Source organism: Zophobas morio, unplaced genomic scaffold (genome assembly GCF_036711695.1).
Source record: "Zophobas morio isolate AGI-343-1 ecotype UQ-CSIRO unplaced genomic scaffold, CSIRO_AGI_Zmor_V1 ptg000011l, whole genome shotgun sequence".
Classification (NCBI taxonomy): Eukaryota; Metazoa; Arthropoda; class Insecta; order Coleoptera; family Tenebrionidae; genus Zophobas; species Zophobas morio.
Genome location: NW_026972116.1, coordinates 591,750 through 609,017, shown reverse-complemented (window position 1 = coordinate 609,017; position 17,268 = coordinate 591,750). Strand labels below are relative to the sequence as shown.

General features: G+C 33.5%; 1 protein-coding gene across 13 annotated transcripts in view; it reads left to right on the top strand.

The window, feature by feature from the left end:
- The first annotated feature begins 311 nt into the window (after positions 1-311).
- The window catches only part of LOC135126608 (protein artichoke), a 491,663-nt gene continuing 474,706 nt past the window's right edge, over positions 312-17,268 (top strand). For all 13 annotated transcript variants that reach the window (XR_010280082.1, XR_010280084.1, XR_010280083.1 and 10 more), the window contains exon 1: positions 312-558. The gene's annotated coding sequence lies outside the window, so the exon portion shown is untranslated. The remainder of the gene's footprint in view (positions 559-17,268) is intronic.

The window sequence follows — 17,268 nt, the reverse complement described above, 5'->3', positions numbered from 1 at the left end:
AAAAGCAAAGCTATACTAGTTATTTGTTATTTCAGGGTAAACTGAACTTCTGGGGTAAGGCCAAGAAATGCTACTGAAACTTGTGCAACTACTAATGAAAATAAAAATAAAATCGTCTAACAATTTTTCGCAACTAACACCAAATTTATAACAATCAGTCAATAACGTAAAAAATATGCTTGACCTAAACCGACTCCATATGTAATTAAAGCTCAAATTGGAACTAGTCCTTGTTCTAACGCGAACAAACCAACTGGAGGGGACGCCCGGCTTTCCGTGTAAATCCTGCTGCAGTGTACGGCAGGCCGTCGGTTCGAAAGTGTGGGCTTTGCACGTTGCATACGCGTCGCGTTGTCTTGAACAATGTTTTGTAAAATCGGATTTTCTAAATATTTTATAACCCCATTAATGCCGGACTTTTATCGTTTGCTCGAAATCATAACGTCGTGAAGTGTTACGAGTGTGTTTACAACATTTTAATTGCTTCAAAAGTGTTGGTGCATCTCAAAGTGACTTGTGAAATTATGGACTGCCACCTGCAACGAAAATTTTTTTAAGGTTAGTAAAATTGTAATACTGGTTGCTCCACAGTCAGACTGGCCCCACTAAAACAAAACGATTATTATGTTAATATAGTAGAGTTGGCGCCGCAAAACCATATTATCACAATTCTCTTTGCCGTCATTTTTCCTCTGTATGCATAATTAGTGAGTTAAGTGCTGTTTTTTGATTTTTGTTTCGATCGTTAGAAAAAAGTATGAATTTCGAACAAATGGGGGAAAAGTGATGGTGGTAATACATTTCGTTGCTTAGACTTTTGGTCATTTGGATAATAATAAGCAAAGTGAACAATGGACGGTATCTAAATATTTTCATTTAGTGTTAATCTGTTAAGAGGAGGTTAGTTTGAGGAATATTTTGCTTATCACACACAGTAATTATGTTTCAAAAGTCATTTAAATGTGAAACTGGAAGAGGGGGTTCAATGTGGAATGTTAATGTACATAATTTATTACGCATGTTTGTAGGTTAGATTGTTGTCAAAAGAACGCACTTGTGTTTGGAGTTCGTGTTGGCGGAAAATGAATTCTATATATATTTTTTTTAAATTAGGTCATGAAAATAATTTCCACCAGATCACAATTACATAGGTAATATTTAGAGTTTAATTACCAAATTCTTTTTTAATGAAGCTAAACTGGCAATCCGAATTTCGTTAACAGTGTTTTCGTAAAAATAAAAAAAAATTCATGTAAATAATTATGTTAAACCTAAAGTTTTATATATATAGTTTTTATTCGCAAATATGTTTCCACATTTGTAGGTTGATTTGGCCTGATCTTCCTGCATCTAAGGTCTAACATTATCGAATGGTACAATAAAAAGTGAAAAAATGTATTTAAAACCTTACTTATCTTAAAATATGTATGAAATACAATAGTAATAATAATAGTTTTTGATTTGCCATGTTTTGTATTTCTGTATGCTGTATAATTTTCCAGAAACTACGAATAGTTAAAGTCGCAGAAAAAACTTACCGATAAATTGGATTCGCACTAATAGCCTTCACTTGATTTGTCAAAATTTGGATGCTTTAGCCACTGCATTTAAAAGTCAAAACAGAGTGACAAAAGTGACATATATAATTTGGATATGAACACTCACTTGTACAAGTGACATTATGATAATCAAAATTTTTAACACATTGTATTAAACAACAACTAGGTTGACATTTACTTCCAAATTGAAAAAATTTCAGGGTTTAATGTTTTGTTTGACAATTCAAATAATTTTCACAAATTCATTCCTGGCGGATAGACATACCGACGGACAGACGGAAACGAGGACCTATTTTTTCCTACTCTAGGGCTCATGACCCATCGAGAAAATATGAGAGTAACGAGTCGCCTGATGAACTGACTCATTGCAATACTTCCTTAGCTTACGCTCGGGAATTAAAAATTGTCCGAAGGTTAGTTGGACAGTTGAAGTACAATAAAACCTATTGTTTTTTTGTTTTTCGAAAAATGATAAAATTTGATTTTGTGAATTTTATTTTATTTTTGAGCCCCTATAAATTAAAATAAAGATATCTAGGTATGTAATGTTAAAGTAAATATAAAGAGGCGCGCTACGAGTATGTTTCAAATTTAATTTATATATATATTTATTTATATTTGGTTGGTTGTCTTATAAGAGGAATTATGTTCTGTTAGACAATAAATACATTATGTATTATTATTATTTATATTTTTAAATGGGCCTTCCTAACTTTGGTGCCGACGAGTTTTGATAGGTGCACTCTATTGTATTCCCAAATTTTTGAGAAAAAGGAGTGAGCAGTTCTTGATTTAATCAATAAAATAAATTGACCCGTTCATTAATTTTTTTGTCAAAGCATTTGTAAAGAATATAAATCGCAAATATAAAGTCATCTTAATTTCCGTACTTTTGATAGGATTTATTCGGCAAAATTTGAAGTTGACGTAAGAATTTTTTTATGGGGGATAAACATATATTTCCATTAAAAATTTACCATGCTTACGATAGTTTTTAAGCTCTGCAAGATCCTAAAGCATTTGGTTTTGCAGATGCAAAATTAAATTGCAAAGTGTTGTTATTCCGCGTAATCAGAAATGACTGAGTCTATTGGTAGTACTTTTTAAACAAAAATGTGAATTTTTTTGCGTTTATGTTGCCATAACGGAAGTAATTGTGTGGCAGACATGCGATAAATTTAGGTTACGTTTTCGATACATTTTGCAAATTAAAAATGTCAACAATCTGTCTATCTTGACAGCTGACAACCGGAAATTATAAAAAATTGGTCTAAAGAGTTTAGACAGTACTTCCCTCGCTGTCGGAAACGTGACGACTGCATGTCTGTTATGTTTTTTTTTCGTAGTAGATTTCAAAGCATTCGGTTTTGTAGTTCCTGAGTAAACCAATAAAATAAATTTTAGGCATTCATTATTTTTTTTGAGTCACCCGGTATATGCAAATTCAAAAAATATGAATGGAATGATAAATTACAAGTACAGACTCATCATATTTTGTACATTTTAGATAGGATTTATTCGGCAAACTTTTGAGCTGACGTCATCAAGTTTTTGGAGGGGATAACCAAATATATTTTGACTAAAGATTTATGATGCTCTTTGTAGCCTTAAAGCATCTGCAACATTTCAGAACATTCGGGTTAGCAGATTCAAAATTAAATTGCAAAATGTTGTTTTATAATTTTGCTTTTTTTTTCCAAAAATCTGGACGTTTCGGGTAAAAACTCAATTCGGAGTCGTAAACTACATGTGTAGGACTATTTTGAAGTGACGTCATCGCATTAGTGGTGGGGATGATTAGGCAAATTTTGGTTAGCGTTTTACCATCTACATGACATTCCTAATATAAGTACAAAATTTCACAACAATCGGTCCAGTACTTTCGGAGATTATCTGTCTAATAAAAATCCGGGACGGCAGACAGACGGACAGACGGACAGACGGACAGACAGACGGACAGACGGACAGACGGAAATGGGAGACCTATTTCTTCGTCTTCTAGGGGTCATGAAGGATCGAGAAAACGTAAAAGTAGAGAGTCGGCCGACGGACTCGATTACAATACTTGCTTTGCTTACGCTCGGGAAGTAAAAACATCATGATACCAATTTCAACTAAAAATCCAAGATTGCCAACAAGCATTTCTGATCACGCGATGCAATTGTGCATTAAAGGTGAGTTTGTTGCCAAATGTGATACCTAGATCCTTGAATGTAGTACAACGCTTCAGAATTTGATCATCAATAGCATAATAATTGATAATTGGGTTTTTTCCTAGTATAGGTCATTACCCCGGTCATCACTTTGCACTTGTCTTTGTTCATTTGGAGGCGGTTGAGGATACACCATTGAAATAAGCGCTGCAGATCAGACTGCAGTCTCTCACAGTCTGACACGTTTTTATGATATGATATAACTTTGAATCGTCTGCATAAAATAGGGAATCCGAAAGGAGGTTTCATAATAGCATCAATCAAAAGTAGGAACAGCAACGGACCAAGTACTGAACCCTGCAAAACACCACTTTTACTTTTAAATAAGCGGGATAGGATCCCCTTGATATTGCACATAATTCTCACGACCTGTCAGATAACTACGAAGAATTTGTACTACACCCATCAGGTAATCCAAAGCGATGTAACTTTTGTAAAAGTAACGAATGTTGAACCATGTCAGAAGCTTTAGAAAAGTCACAATAAATTGTGTCAACTTGTATTCTATTTTCCAACATACACAAATTAAAGGCAGTGAAGGACCAAAGATTTGTAACAGTTGATTTTGCCTTCACAAAACTGCATTGATTTGGCGACAACTGATGAACAACATGGAAATAGATTGATTTATAAATAAAAAATTTCGAAGATTTTGGCAAAATTGCAAATGATAGATATTGGTCGATAATTTTTAGTTCCCGAGCGTAAGCAAAGGAAGTATTGTAAGCGAGTCCTTCGGCCGACTCTCTACTTTTGCATTTTCTCGACCTGTCATGACCCCTAGAGGACAAACTCATGGAAGTAATTTGAAATTGTCTTGTTTTTTTACAAACAAAAGTCAAAACAGTGCAAATAGACGAAAATGAGTTTTTCGAGTGTTGAAGATGCAGCTCATGTTGCGGGCTTGTCTTTATTACCTCAAAAATAGAAGAAAATGTACGAATTGTCATACAAGTCATTTAAGGATTGGTGTTTGTAAAAGATGATTCCATGTTATCCGAAACATTGATGTTAGCATACTTCTATTTGAAGAGTACAACACTAAAGTCTCCTTGAAGCTTGTGGTGCGAATACAGCATGTTGAAAACTACAATGTTTTTGAACCAAAAGACGGATATTTCAAAGTATCCAAAATTGCGTGCTTTTTTAAAGAGAAAAAATGACGGTTAGAAACCAAAAAAATCCAACGTTTTTGATAGAAATGAGATGGACAGGTTTCTTGAATAGGCTCCCGACGAATCCTGTTTACTTCTTAAGGTATTGTAAGAGCATTACATTTATATGAAAGGTAATTTATGTATTTCAGGTAGTTATGATAACAGGAGTTGCCGGGGCATGTCGCATCGATGAACTGTGCAAAATGAGACTCGAAGACATTGAAAATAAGGAGATACTTATTCTAGTCAATATTCGTGATTCGAAAAATCGAACATCCCGGGCATTTACGATTGCAGCTAATAATGGACGAAGCAATGTTTGTTTTCTGACAACTCTTGTGAAATATAGAAATATCAGAACTAAGTTAGGAGGTGTAAATCCACGCCTGTTTAATCAATAATGTTATTAATTGTTCTATTTGTACTATTAATATAAATTAAATATGGATAAAACGAATTAGGGTTGTTGTCCTCTAGGAGCGTAAGTAGTTTCTTTTTTACCCGTTACCAATAGTGATCATTGCCTTCAACGTAAAATCAACTTAGGTAGTTCAATAAATTGGTAGACTTACGATGTTGGGAGGAGGAAATAGCATATTATGATACGAGTTTTATAATTTTGTTCAGTTGTCTGAGCTTTTTGAAGCTTTTCATGAAGCACATATTCCTCGTGACGTCATTATGATGTATTTAAATTTATGTGAATCGTGCCAAAAAAGAAAAAATATTTCCAGAAGAGGTTTAGTTGTAAAGCCGATGGTGTTCAATGACTTAAACTCTCGTGCTCGGGTGGACTCTATTGATTTACAATCGTGTAAGGATGGTGATTACAAATTTATTTTTGTACAAAATACGTCATTTTGTGCCTATTAAAATCAAAATGAACTGAACAAGTGAGCTACACATTGTTGGATGTATTTTCATTTCTGGGTGCCCCAAATATTTTAGCGTCCGACAACGCCCGTGAATTTTCAAACCAGATAATTCCAGAACTCATTTTCAATCTAACATCTATACCCTCTGTATGTATATGTTGGTCTGTAATTGGGCCAAAACGGAAGCAGTAATTGCGTCCGGTCCAGGGGATTTAGAAAGTTTTAGTTTCTTCAACTTACTACAAATGACATCTTCAGGGAACTCAATACTATCGAGGGAGACATTCGGTTTAGGTATTATTGCACTTGGTAATGTACTGTCAGTTTCAAGAGTGAAAGTTTTAGAAAATGTGCCTGCGAAAATATTTGCAACAATAGCACAGTCATCGGTGATTTTGTCGTCGTCGTCGTCTCTTAATTGAAGAGTCGACACGGGCCCAGAAAGTTTGTTACGAATATGTCTGTAAAAACGCTTAGTGTCTGTTGAGTCGGCAAGTTGCTTTTCGTATGCGATACGAGCTTCTCTAATTATGACTGAAAGATTATTGGAAAAATTACGATGTGCTTTGTAGTCGTTTTGATTTCCTGATCTCTTAAATGCTCGCCCTAGAGCTCGTTTAGTTCTTACCATTTTTAGAATTTTTTTACCAATCCATGGTTTAGTTGAGGATCTTTTGATGCTAATACTAGCGCAGTTTTTACACACGAGGTCGAGCACTGTGGTCTTAAATAATTCCCAGTTATCTGCGACCGAGGAGGTAACGAACAACGACGGCCAGTGAACATCGGTTAAGGCCTTATTCACAGATCTGTAGTCTGAATGAGATTCCTAATAATCCTGTGAGTTTAAGAAAAGCTAATACAGATGGATCTTTAACTGGCGCTCAAGGTTTTTTTAATGTTTTTGTAAGACCAAGTGCATTTTTCGCTTTCTTGTTGCAATAAATAAAATGTTACGAAGTGTACCTGTTTTATATAAGGATTTTATATGTATTTTTTTTTGCCTACCTCGTTTATGTATGCATAGACTGCAATAAACGTGTTTAAAATGTGAATTGTCTGATTCTAAATATTTAGACATAATGCGTTTTGTCTGGACAAACATCGAAACAACATAAATATTGATACTACTCTGGGCTTTGTCAAGAAAACTTAGTCATTTCTAGATGTATCTAAACAAAACGGGATGTGTCTATATTTCCTGTTTTGTTTGTAACATATACACATTCGCATAGTTAAACCGTACAAACCACGCAGAAATGCCAATGCTCTTGACCTTAAAATGCTGAATAGGTAAGTACCTAATCGAAACGAAAATGAGTTTGGGCTTCTTTTGCACATCAGGTTATAGATTTTCTGAAGTTATCTGGTGGACAAATGACGTCATTGGAGACAGACTATTTTAAAACAAGACGGAGGAGCATTAATAACAGCTTTCAAAAACGAAAATTTTTCTTCCATCTTTAGCAAGCCCTGGTTTCCAGTCGGGAATTGACGAAGAACTGGAAATTCATCAAACCACAGATGTACTGTATCAATAGATTTAGAAAATGTGATAGTTAAAGTTCTTGATTGGAATCATTTTCCGAATACGGCACAGGAATTGGTCAGTGCTTAAGAACAATAGCAAAAATTATGTAGATTTTCAGGAGCTATTGGCGCACTTAATTGCATCTTACTAATGCAAGAATTGAAAAACCAGAACACCACGCAGATGAATACGTATGTAAAAAAAGTTTCCAACTATAAATATTCAGACTACCTGTGACAGCAAAGAAATACATTGCCAGACAAAAAAATTCGAATATTTGTAACTTTATGCCAATGTTTAGTGTTATAACGTTTCCTACTTTTTCTGTTTACACATATTTTGGAATAAAGTTATGTTTTCGGGTAATGAATACATTAATGTTTTGCTTTTTGGATTTTTTGTACAAAAGTTCGACCAATTGCAAGTCATCACAAAAAAATCAAGTGTCCGGGTTTTTTTTTGTCTGGCAGTGTATTTACAAGCGTAGGTGCAAATTGGTCTGGATTAGTCTACGAATTTGGAAAAATTCAGCCATTTGACGACTAATGTACAATTTTCCTAACGCAATATTATTAGGTGATGCAGGATATAATATGTATACATAGATTACAGCCTTGGCTAATGATATTGTTACTATGTACGGGCGAATAAAAATCGGCGTTAAAACTCAACAATTTATTTCTTAATAATAATGAAAAAACTTTCAGAGTTTAAATAATATATTCGTAGTCACTGCTACACGTGTTTCGGTACACAGTACTGTCTGCAGGCAGAAGAGAAACTGTGTCAGAAATTATTTAAACTCTGAAAGTTTTTTCATTATTATTAAGATTAATATGGAGTTTAAACATGTATCAGCCTCATCAATACAAAAATTTATTTCTTACTAACTAGAATTTACACAACGCACGAGGATAAAATAGCTGAATTCATTTCCGAAGGCGGCCTCTATCTAAACCCATACTTCAGCGATCCAGGTCTTTCTCGAATGCGCGATTTCCGCTTCCAGGCTTTTCCAACGTCGCTGGACCGCGTCATTGTCGTCCTAGAAAGTTCTCGACGGTCCATAGACGTCGCACCGGGGTGGCATATGGGTTTATTTCGTAACAATATCATTCACGACGCCTAATACAGCACAAGAACGACGATACAATGTATTCTGTAAACGAGAAAGATGCATTATCGAGAGACGTTTTGGTCAAGTTAAACGACGTTTTCCAATACTAACATACATATGCAAATTAAAATTTGAGAAAATTTCGGAAATTATTATTACGTTTTTTTATTGCATATTATTGCTAAAATATTTTCAAGACGAGGATTTTTCAAACGACAATATCGTAGAATAAAATGAAGAAGTAGGAGAAGATAAATTGAACGACGTACCCAACAACGAACCAACTATATCGTCAAACGCTACTTAGAAGAGTGGAACTCGCAAACATCATTAGTAGACGAAAACTTGTGTTAACTTCCAAGCACAACAATAAGTGAACAATAACTTCTACTTTTTTGTTTTATCAATTTATCAAGTTACAAATGACATTTCGCCTCTCACAAATATTTCATTTTCTTGTTTATCTGGGTTACTTTTTTGTAATTTAAGTTGATAATATTGTGTTTGAGCTCTAGCGGCTTTTAATTCTCCAACAGAAAAGCTTTCTGCAATTACTTCAAACTTAAGTATTTTGTTTCGTCGGTTTCATATGAATATAAATCAACATTTGTTGTTGTGGAAGGGACCGAACTTTTGGAAGCGTGTTGATCTGGGAATTCGCACCAAAATTAGTACTTGATCTTGACGGTCCGGCTGCGTCTATAAGAAGAGTTAAATATAAGTCTTTTATTTCAATTTAATATTTATTTTCCCTCTTGGAATTTTGTTAATTGTTGGATTCTCACCACCCTTCAGAAGTCGGTATACAATTCTTTCCGATTCCTTTAAATTGACTTTACGATTACCCGTCTGTTTCGTGTCCGTCTTTTTTTTTTTCAAATATGTTTCATATTAATAATAATCATTTATTACAGCCCAACGAGCAAGCTCATATGGGGCAAAATAGTACACAATAATATTTAAATCATTTAGCAATAAACAAAAAAGACATACGAGTTATCAGTAACTAGACGTTCATATTAATTGTTGTATAATTATAACATAGATTTTTACCAGTAGAACAAAAAGAACGGAAGTTTCGACAAATACATCTAAGTGCGCAGCAACGTTTTATATTTAGCGTAGGGGAATGCAAGTATTGATTAGTACGTGATACCTGATTAAAAAATACAAGTGGTTGACGATTATTAAGTCTAGGTACACAAAAGTTAATCTGAGAAAGAAGGTTACTGGATAATGCTATGTAATAATTTATATAAAAATGTTAACGAAAAGTACTTCCGCCGATCTACAAGGGGTATTAAATTGAATTCAGCTAGCAGTAGTTTATGTGGATAATTACGGACTGGATATATCCCATGTTTTCTAAAGTATACGTACTTACAAAATCTTCTTTGGACATTTTCTAATGCGGTAATATGTGTATTATAATACACATATAAATTTCTAATATCACATCTTCCTGATTTAGCTGATTATTAAGGTCATTGACACCCATATGCATTTCTTCGCCCTCGATGTTTTTACCTTTTTTCAACTCAATATTCTCTTCTTTATTGAACTACCTAAGTTTTTAACTCGGTGTAAGATTCTAATTGTTTCTGAAGCTGATGTATTGTAACTTGAAAATTATTAATTTTCTTGACAATATTGCAGTTATTGGAAAAATAACGCAATCTACGGTGTGCTGATTTTAAACACTCAGCCTCCGCTAGAGAAATATCGGCACAATTTGTGTGATATACTTGACCACATATATCTCAAGTTACACCTGCGCCATAATTACATAAGATATTGCACTGGGCACATGGAGCAGACATAGTTCACTAAAAAAAAATGATCACCACTTTGGAAATTGTTAATAACAATTTAGAGCTATTAGTTGAAGCGTCTACTCTGGGATCGACTTACTCTCATATTGTTTATTTTTTTTGTAGTTGTTGAGCTGTAAACAATTTTCCGCAAATGAGTTCATAGGCTTGTTGCATTTTCCTTATCATTCCTTTTTCTGTTTTATATACGGCAACTGACGTTTAGATAACAGTTCTGGAGTTTTTTTAAGTTCGAGTTTTAGAAACAGTTGAGACGTTTTCACCACTTTTCATTTATTTATATTAGGTATAACGTTGTCTCTAGGGAAATACGTTTATTTGCCGTTTGTCTTTGTAATAACAATCACTCCAAGTTTTTTACAAAATAAAAACAACTTGTGAGCATTTACTCCTTTTTAGGAGGTATTGCTCGAGAGTAAAATGTTTTCTTAATTCCTAAACACTGAAGCAAATGTTTATGCCCAGACCATTGACTCGAGGCTTTTGCTCTTACTAGAGATGTACCGACTACAGTCGGCCGACTGTTTATAAATGCAACAGACAGTGGTTTTTTTTTTTATTTCTCTGACTACCTTAAAAACTTGTTTTATTTTAATAAAAGGAATAACTGAAGTTTCTTTTTTTTTCAAAAAATGTGTTAAATTTTTTTGGATAATTTTAACATTTAATTTTTTGTAGTAACTCAGTACAAAAATAAAGAATAACACAATTTAGGGCAGTTTATACAATACTTAACCAATTTTAACCACTTTTTTGGAAAATTTTTGGAAATTTTGAATTCGCTTTGCGTGTTTATTGGACCATATATCGTGACGGCGATTTCAGAATCGTAACTAGCGGAAGATTATCTACACTTTGACACCAATTTTCGGTCGATTAAACTAATTTTAACCGGTTTTGACAAAGCCGACTAGTCGGCCGACTGTACTCGGTACATCTCTACCTTTTGCTCATGGTTTTAAGCAGTTACTGTTTTTTATTGATACTGCCTAATAAACCTCCAATGGTGTGCTACCAAGAGGGCCCACGAAGAAAGTGTGCCACTGGTGTATTTTGCAAATTAAGTTAAGATGTGGCCGTCAACGTTGTGAGTCACTTATTCACTGTTAAAGTCAGCCATAAATATTAACAAAAATACGATATTTTCAAATTGAGGTTCTTTTTCCTAGTGCATGCTATGTCAAATTGTCAAAGAAATCAAAGATGTTAAAAATAATATGAATTAAAATGTGGTAAAGTTGAAGCATGTTAAAGTGTCGAGCTCAGTGACCAACGGGGCTCAAAACAGTTTATTTCATTACACACCAAAAATATCACGATACTTTTTGTAGATTTTGTTAAACGTTATTTCATCACCAAACTTAAGTTCTATGTAACGATCACGCATCTTCAAAAGTTCTATCATACCATACTCGAAAATCTTTCGGACGAATTCTGTTCATCCTGCATCGCCTACGTTTGAGTTCGGGTGGTTGCAAAAATTGTTTGATTTATACCTATACTTATATTATAAAGCTGAAGTGTTTGTTTGGTTGAACACGCTAGTCTCAGAAACTACTGGTTCGAATTCAAAAGATCTTTTTTTGTTGGATAGTCCATTTATTGTATCTACATATAGGCTATATAACATCACGCTACTATCAGTAGGAGCGAAGTAGCAATGAAAAATTCGGAAAAACGGGAAAATTATTCCTCCTTTGACAGCTTCCGTTGCTTACGCTGCTTAAACGGTTAAAGTTACTTAAAAATCATGTGTGACGAAATTGTTCCCCTCTAAAAGTTCTAAAGAAAAGTCCCCGTCAGCATATGTCTATCTTTTAAGGTTGACTCAGTATAACCTTTTTTATGGTAATGAAATTTGTTCTAAAATAACAATGCATTATGTATAAAATTCTCGCGTCACAGTGTTTGTAACCGAACTCCTCCGAAATGGGTTGACCGATTTGTATGAAATTTTTTATGTATATTCGGTAAGTCTGAGAATAGGTTGTAAACTATTTTTTATACCCCTAAGTGATAAGGGTGGCCCACCCTAAAAAATTTTTGTTTATTTTTTGGACAAAATTTTTTATGATATAAGATTTGGCATCAAAAAATACATATAACCCTAAATTTTCACCTTTCTACCACAAACCCCCATTTTTTAATCTTCTATAAAATACAAATCAATTGCTGTTCCTGTTATAAGTCTTGCTAAAACTCAAAAACGGCGTGATCGATTTCAAGAACTTTTTATATTACGGGGATGGTTTATAAATAAAAAAAAATAAGGGAAAACTTAAAAGAACAGCTAAAAAATTGGTCTAAAGAGTTTAGACAGTACTTCCCTCGCTGTCGGAAACTTGACGACTGCATGCCTATTGTGTTTTTTTTTCTCATTACATTTTTGTAGTGGGAATTTAAAAAAAAATTGTGATGACGTCATCAATATTTTTGCAAGGACACGTATATCAGTTGGGATAGATGTAGTGTAATACTAAGAATAAAAAAATTGGTCTAAAGAGTTTAGACAGTACTTCCCTCGCTGTCGGAAACTTGACGACTGCATGCCTATTGTGTTTTTTTTCTCATTACATTTTTGTAGTGGGAATTTAAAAAAAAATTGCGATGACGTCATCAACATTTTTGCAAGGACACGTATATCAGTTGGGATAGATGTAGTGTAATACTAAGAATAAAATTATTATATTCTCAAATTTTCGGGAAAATGAATTGGGTCGTTTTGAATATTGATTTGTAATAATCAATAAAATAACGAAACAATTTACTCACGTATACGTATCAGAGGCAACTGAAAATCGTGTATGTATAAACATTCTTAATTTAAGATGACAGGCGTAACACCATACGTGAGAGTCAAACAGAGAAACTGTAAACAAAACGACCATCGGTTTTATTGCTTCGACTTCCGCTTATTATATAAAACATTGGGTTTTATTTTAATTCTTGACGGTGAAATTCACAATTGGTTGTTTATAAACATGTCTATTTTACATTCGCGGAACCAAGTGAGCGCATAAAACAAATGCAGGTCTGTAATGTTAAAGTCGATGTAAATAAGCGTGCTACCCTTATGTTTCAACCGAGTTTTTCCTTTAACAAATTTTGTGTCTACCAAATTGGGTTGGTTGGGGTGTAATACTAATAATAAGTGTTGCCTTTAATTTAATCAATAAAATAAATTGACTTCATTAATTTTTTTGAACCACCTCTTAAGAAAATCTAAAAAATATGAATGGAATGATAAATCACAAGTACAAACTCATCATATTTTTTGCATTTTAGATAGGATTTATTCAGCAAAATTTAAGGGTGACGTCATCAATTTTTTTAGGAGGGATGAACAAATACATTTTGAACAAAAGTTTACCATGCTTATAATAACTTTAAAATATTTCCAAGATTTCAAAGCATTCGGTTTTCTAATTCCTGATTAAATCGATAAAATAAATTCACGCCTTCATTAATTTTTTTGAGTCACCCTGCATATGCAAATCCAAAAATATGAATGGAATGATAAATCACAAGTACAGACTCATCATATTTTGTACATTTTAGATACGATTTATTCGGCAAACTTTTGAGCTGACGTCATCAGTTTTTTGTAGAAGATAACCAAATATATTTTGACTAAAAATTTATTATGCTCTTTATAGCCTTAAAACATCTGCAAGATTTCAAAGCATTCGGTTTTGTAGTTCCTGATTAAATCAATAAAATAAATTTACGCATTCATAAATTTTTTTGAGTCACCCTGTATATGCAAATCGAAAAAATTTGAATGGAATGATAAATCACAAGAAGAGACTCACCATATTTTGTACATTTTAGATAGGATTTATTCAGCAAAATTTTGTGGTGACGTCATAAATTTTTTAGGGGGGACGACCAAATACATTTTGATCAAAAATTTACCATGCTTATGATAATTTTAAAATATCTTCAAGATTTCGAAGCATTCGGTTTTGTAGTTCCTGAGTAAATCAGTAAAATAAATTTACGCTTTCATTTATTTTCTTGAATCACCCTGTATATGCAAATCCAAAAAATATGAATGGAGTGATAGATCACAAGTACAGACTGATCATATTTTGTACATTTTAGATATGATTTATTCGGCAAATTTTCGAGCTGACGTCATCAAGTTTTTGGAGGGGATAAGCAAATATATTTTGACTAAACATTTATTATGCTCTTTATAACCTTAAAACATGTGCAAGATGTCAGAGCATTCGGTTTTGTAGTTCCTGATTAAATCAATAAAATATATTTACGCATTCATTAATTTTTTTGAGTCACTCTGTATATGCAAATCCAAAAAATATGAACGGAGTGATAAATGACAAGTACAGGCTCATCATATTTTGTACATTTTAGATATGATTTATTCGGCAAACTTTCGAGCTGACGTCATCAAGTTTTTGGAGGGGATAAGCAAATATATTTTGACTAAACATTTATTATGCTCTTTATGACCTTAAAACATCTGCAAGATTTCAGAGCATTCGGTTTTGTAGTTCCTGATTAAATCAATAAAATATATGTACGCATTCATTAATATTTTTGAGTCACCCTGTATATGCAAATCCAAAAAATATGAATGGAGTGATAGATCACAAGTACAGACTCATCATATTTTGTACATTTTAGATATGATTTATTCCACAAACTTTTGAGCTGACGTCATCAAGTTTTTGGAGGGGATAAGCAAATATTTTTTGACTAAAGATTTATGATGTTCTTTATAGCCTTAAAACATCTGCAACATTTCAAAGCATTCTGGTTAGCAGATTAAAAATTAAATTTCAAAATGTTGTTTTATAATTTTGATTTTTTTTCCAAAAATCTGGACGTTTCGGGTGAAAAGTCGATTCAGAGTTGTAAACTACATGTGTAGGACTATGTTATTTTATACAATTGAAAACCCATTTACTATGTACAATTTTGAAGTGACGTCATCGCATTAGTGGTGGGGATGATTAGACAAATTTTGGTTAGCGTTTTACCATCTACATGATATTCTTAATATAAGTACAAAATTTCACAACAATCGGTCGAGTACTTTCGGAGATTATCTGTCTAATAAAAATCCGGGACGGCAGACGGACAGACGGACGGACAGACGGACGGACAGACGGACAGACGGACAGACGGACAGACAGACGGAAATGGGAGACCTATTTCTTCGTCTTCTAGGGGTCATGAAAGATCGAGAAAACGTAAAAGTAGAGAGTCGGCCGACGGACTCGATTACAATACTTCCTTTGCTTACGCTCGGGAAGTAAAAATCAAAAAATTCTAAAAATTTTGTATAGGAATCGCCCCTTCGAATTAATTTCAATAGTTGGCGTTTCTGTTTATATTGCATTTTAAATCGTTCTTTGTTTTTTCGTAACAAAAAAGTCGTTTATTTTAAGAAAAGTCTTGGTTAAAGTGAATTTAATTACACATTGCGAAAGTTTCTTATTAATTTTGATCTGCCATTCTATTTACCTAAATTCACTTCGTTGGTGTCGACAAAACTTCAAACTTTACCGTTATTCGAGGATTTAATTTGAAGTTTTCAATATTTTAAAATTCTCAAGACAAAATTTACAGATTTGATTGACTGTGAAAATAATTCTGTGTCGTTTTATGAAGTTCATTACAATGCCGAGAAGGCGAACTACCTCAGGTGCAAACCGCAATGATTTATTTCATGGGTAAATCGGATATGGAAGTTGGTCAGCGTTGTGCTCATAATCAACATAATCAAACATTGAAGCGAGACATTGGCTGGTATGAATAAAACTGAGTAGATACTCATATTCGAAGTACGAAGTACCTACTTAATTATTACTCATATACCTGAGCATCTACTCAATGTACTGAGTACCTACTTGCAAACATTGTATCTCCCCGGACACAAATTGAACATCTACGCGTTTTGTGAGCATTTAATCTAAAAATGAGCATCGGCTTGGCAAATGACTGAGCTGTCTGTAAAGCAGCTTAAAAAACGAGTAGGATCGTTGTTGTAAGAGTGAATTTTGACTAAACATCGCGACATTCATGAACGTGGAACGTCGTCAAAAGGTGCATTCATTTTGAAAAACACATTACGAGCGGGAATATAGAAAACATTTCAGGTAATTAACTTTTATTTATGCATAAATTGTGCAGTGCGTTTTTTACAACACTGGCCCTTGGGGTAGACACCTTGAGATTCCCATCAAGGTGTCTACCCTATACTAACTTATATTTTGGTGACTCGATTTTTGCCTTGATGGTTGAACACTGCCACTGTTTTTCTGTTTTGTTGTATCGAGATGCTACTTGAGCATCAACTGTTACCTACTGAAGTATTAGCATCATCTAGAAAAACTAGAAATCTTTTTATTTTATATTCGTGAATATACTTCGTATTTCGAGTATGAGCATCTACTGAGTTTTATTTATATCAACCACTGTCAAAAAATTGATTGAACGTTGTTTCGACAGAACTTCCTTCGCACCAAAAGTATAATGAAACATATTCAGCATTTTCGAGTTGAGTCTTTTCTTCGTACAATTTTGTGATGACCCAATCAACATTTACGATCAACACGTATACCACCTTAGATTGGTGCAGTGTAATACTAAAAATAACTGTATTGTATTCCCAAAATTATCTGCGAAAATCGAGTGAGCCGTTCCATAAGTTTTTTTGGGGGAATAAATAAATATTCTTAACAATTTACCATGCTTACAATAGCTTTAAAACGTCTGCAAGATTTCAAAGTGTTCATTTCTGCAACTCTTGAGTTATTCTCTAAAATAAATTGACTGATCCATACATTGTTTTGAGTCACTGGAAAAGCAAATCTAAAAAATATGAATGCAATGATAAATTACGAAAATATACTCATGATATTTTGCACATTTTAGACAGGATTTATTCGGCAAAATCTTGAGATGACGTCATCAGGTTTTTGGGCTTGATAAACAGATATACATATCTTGATT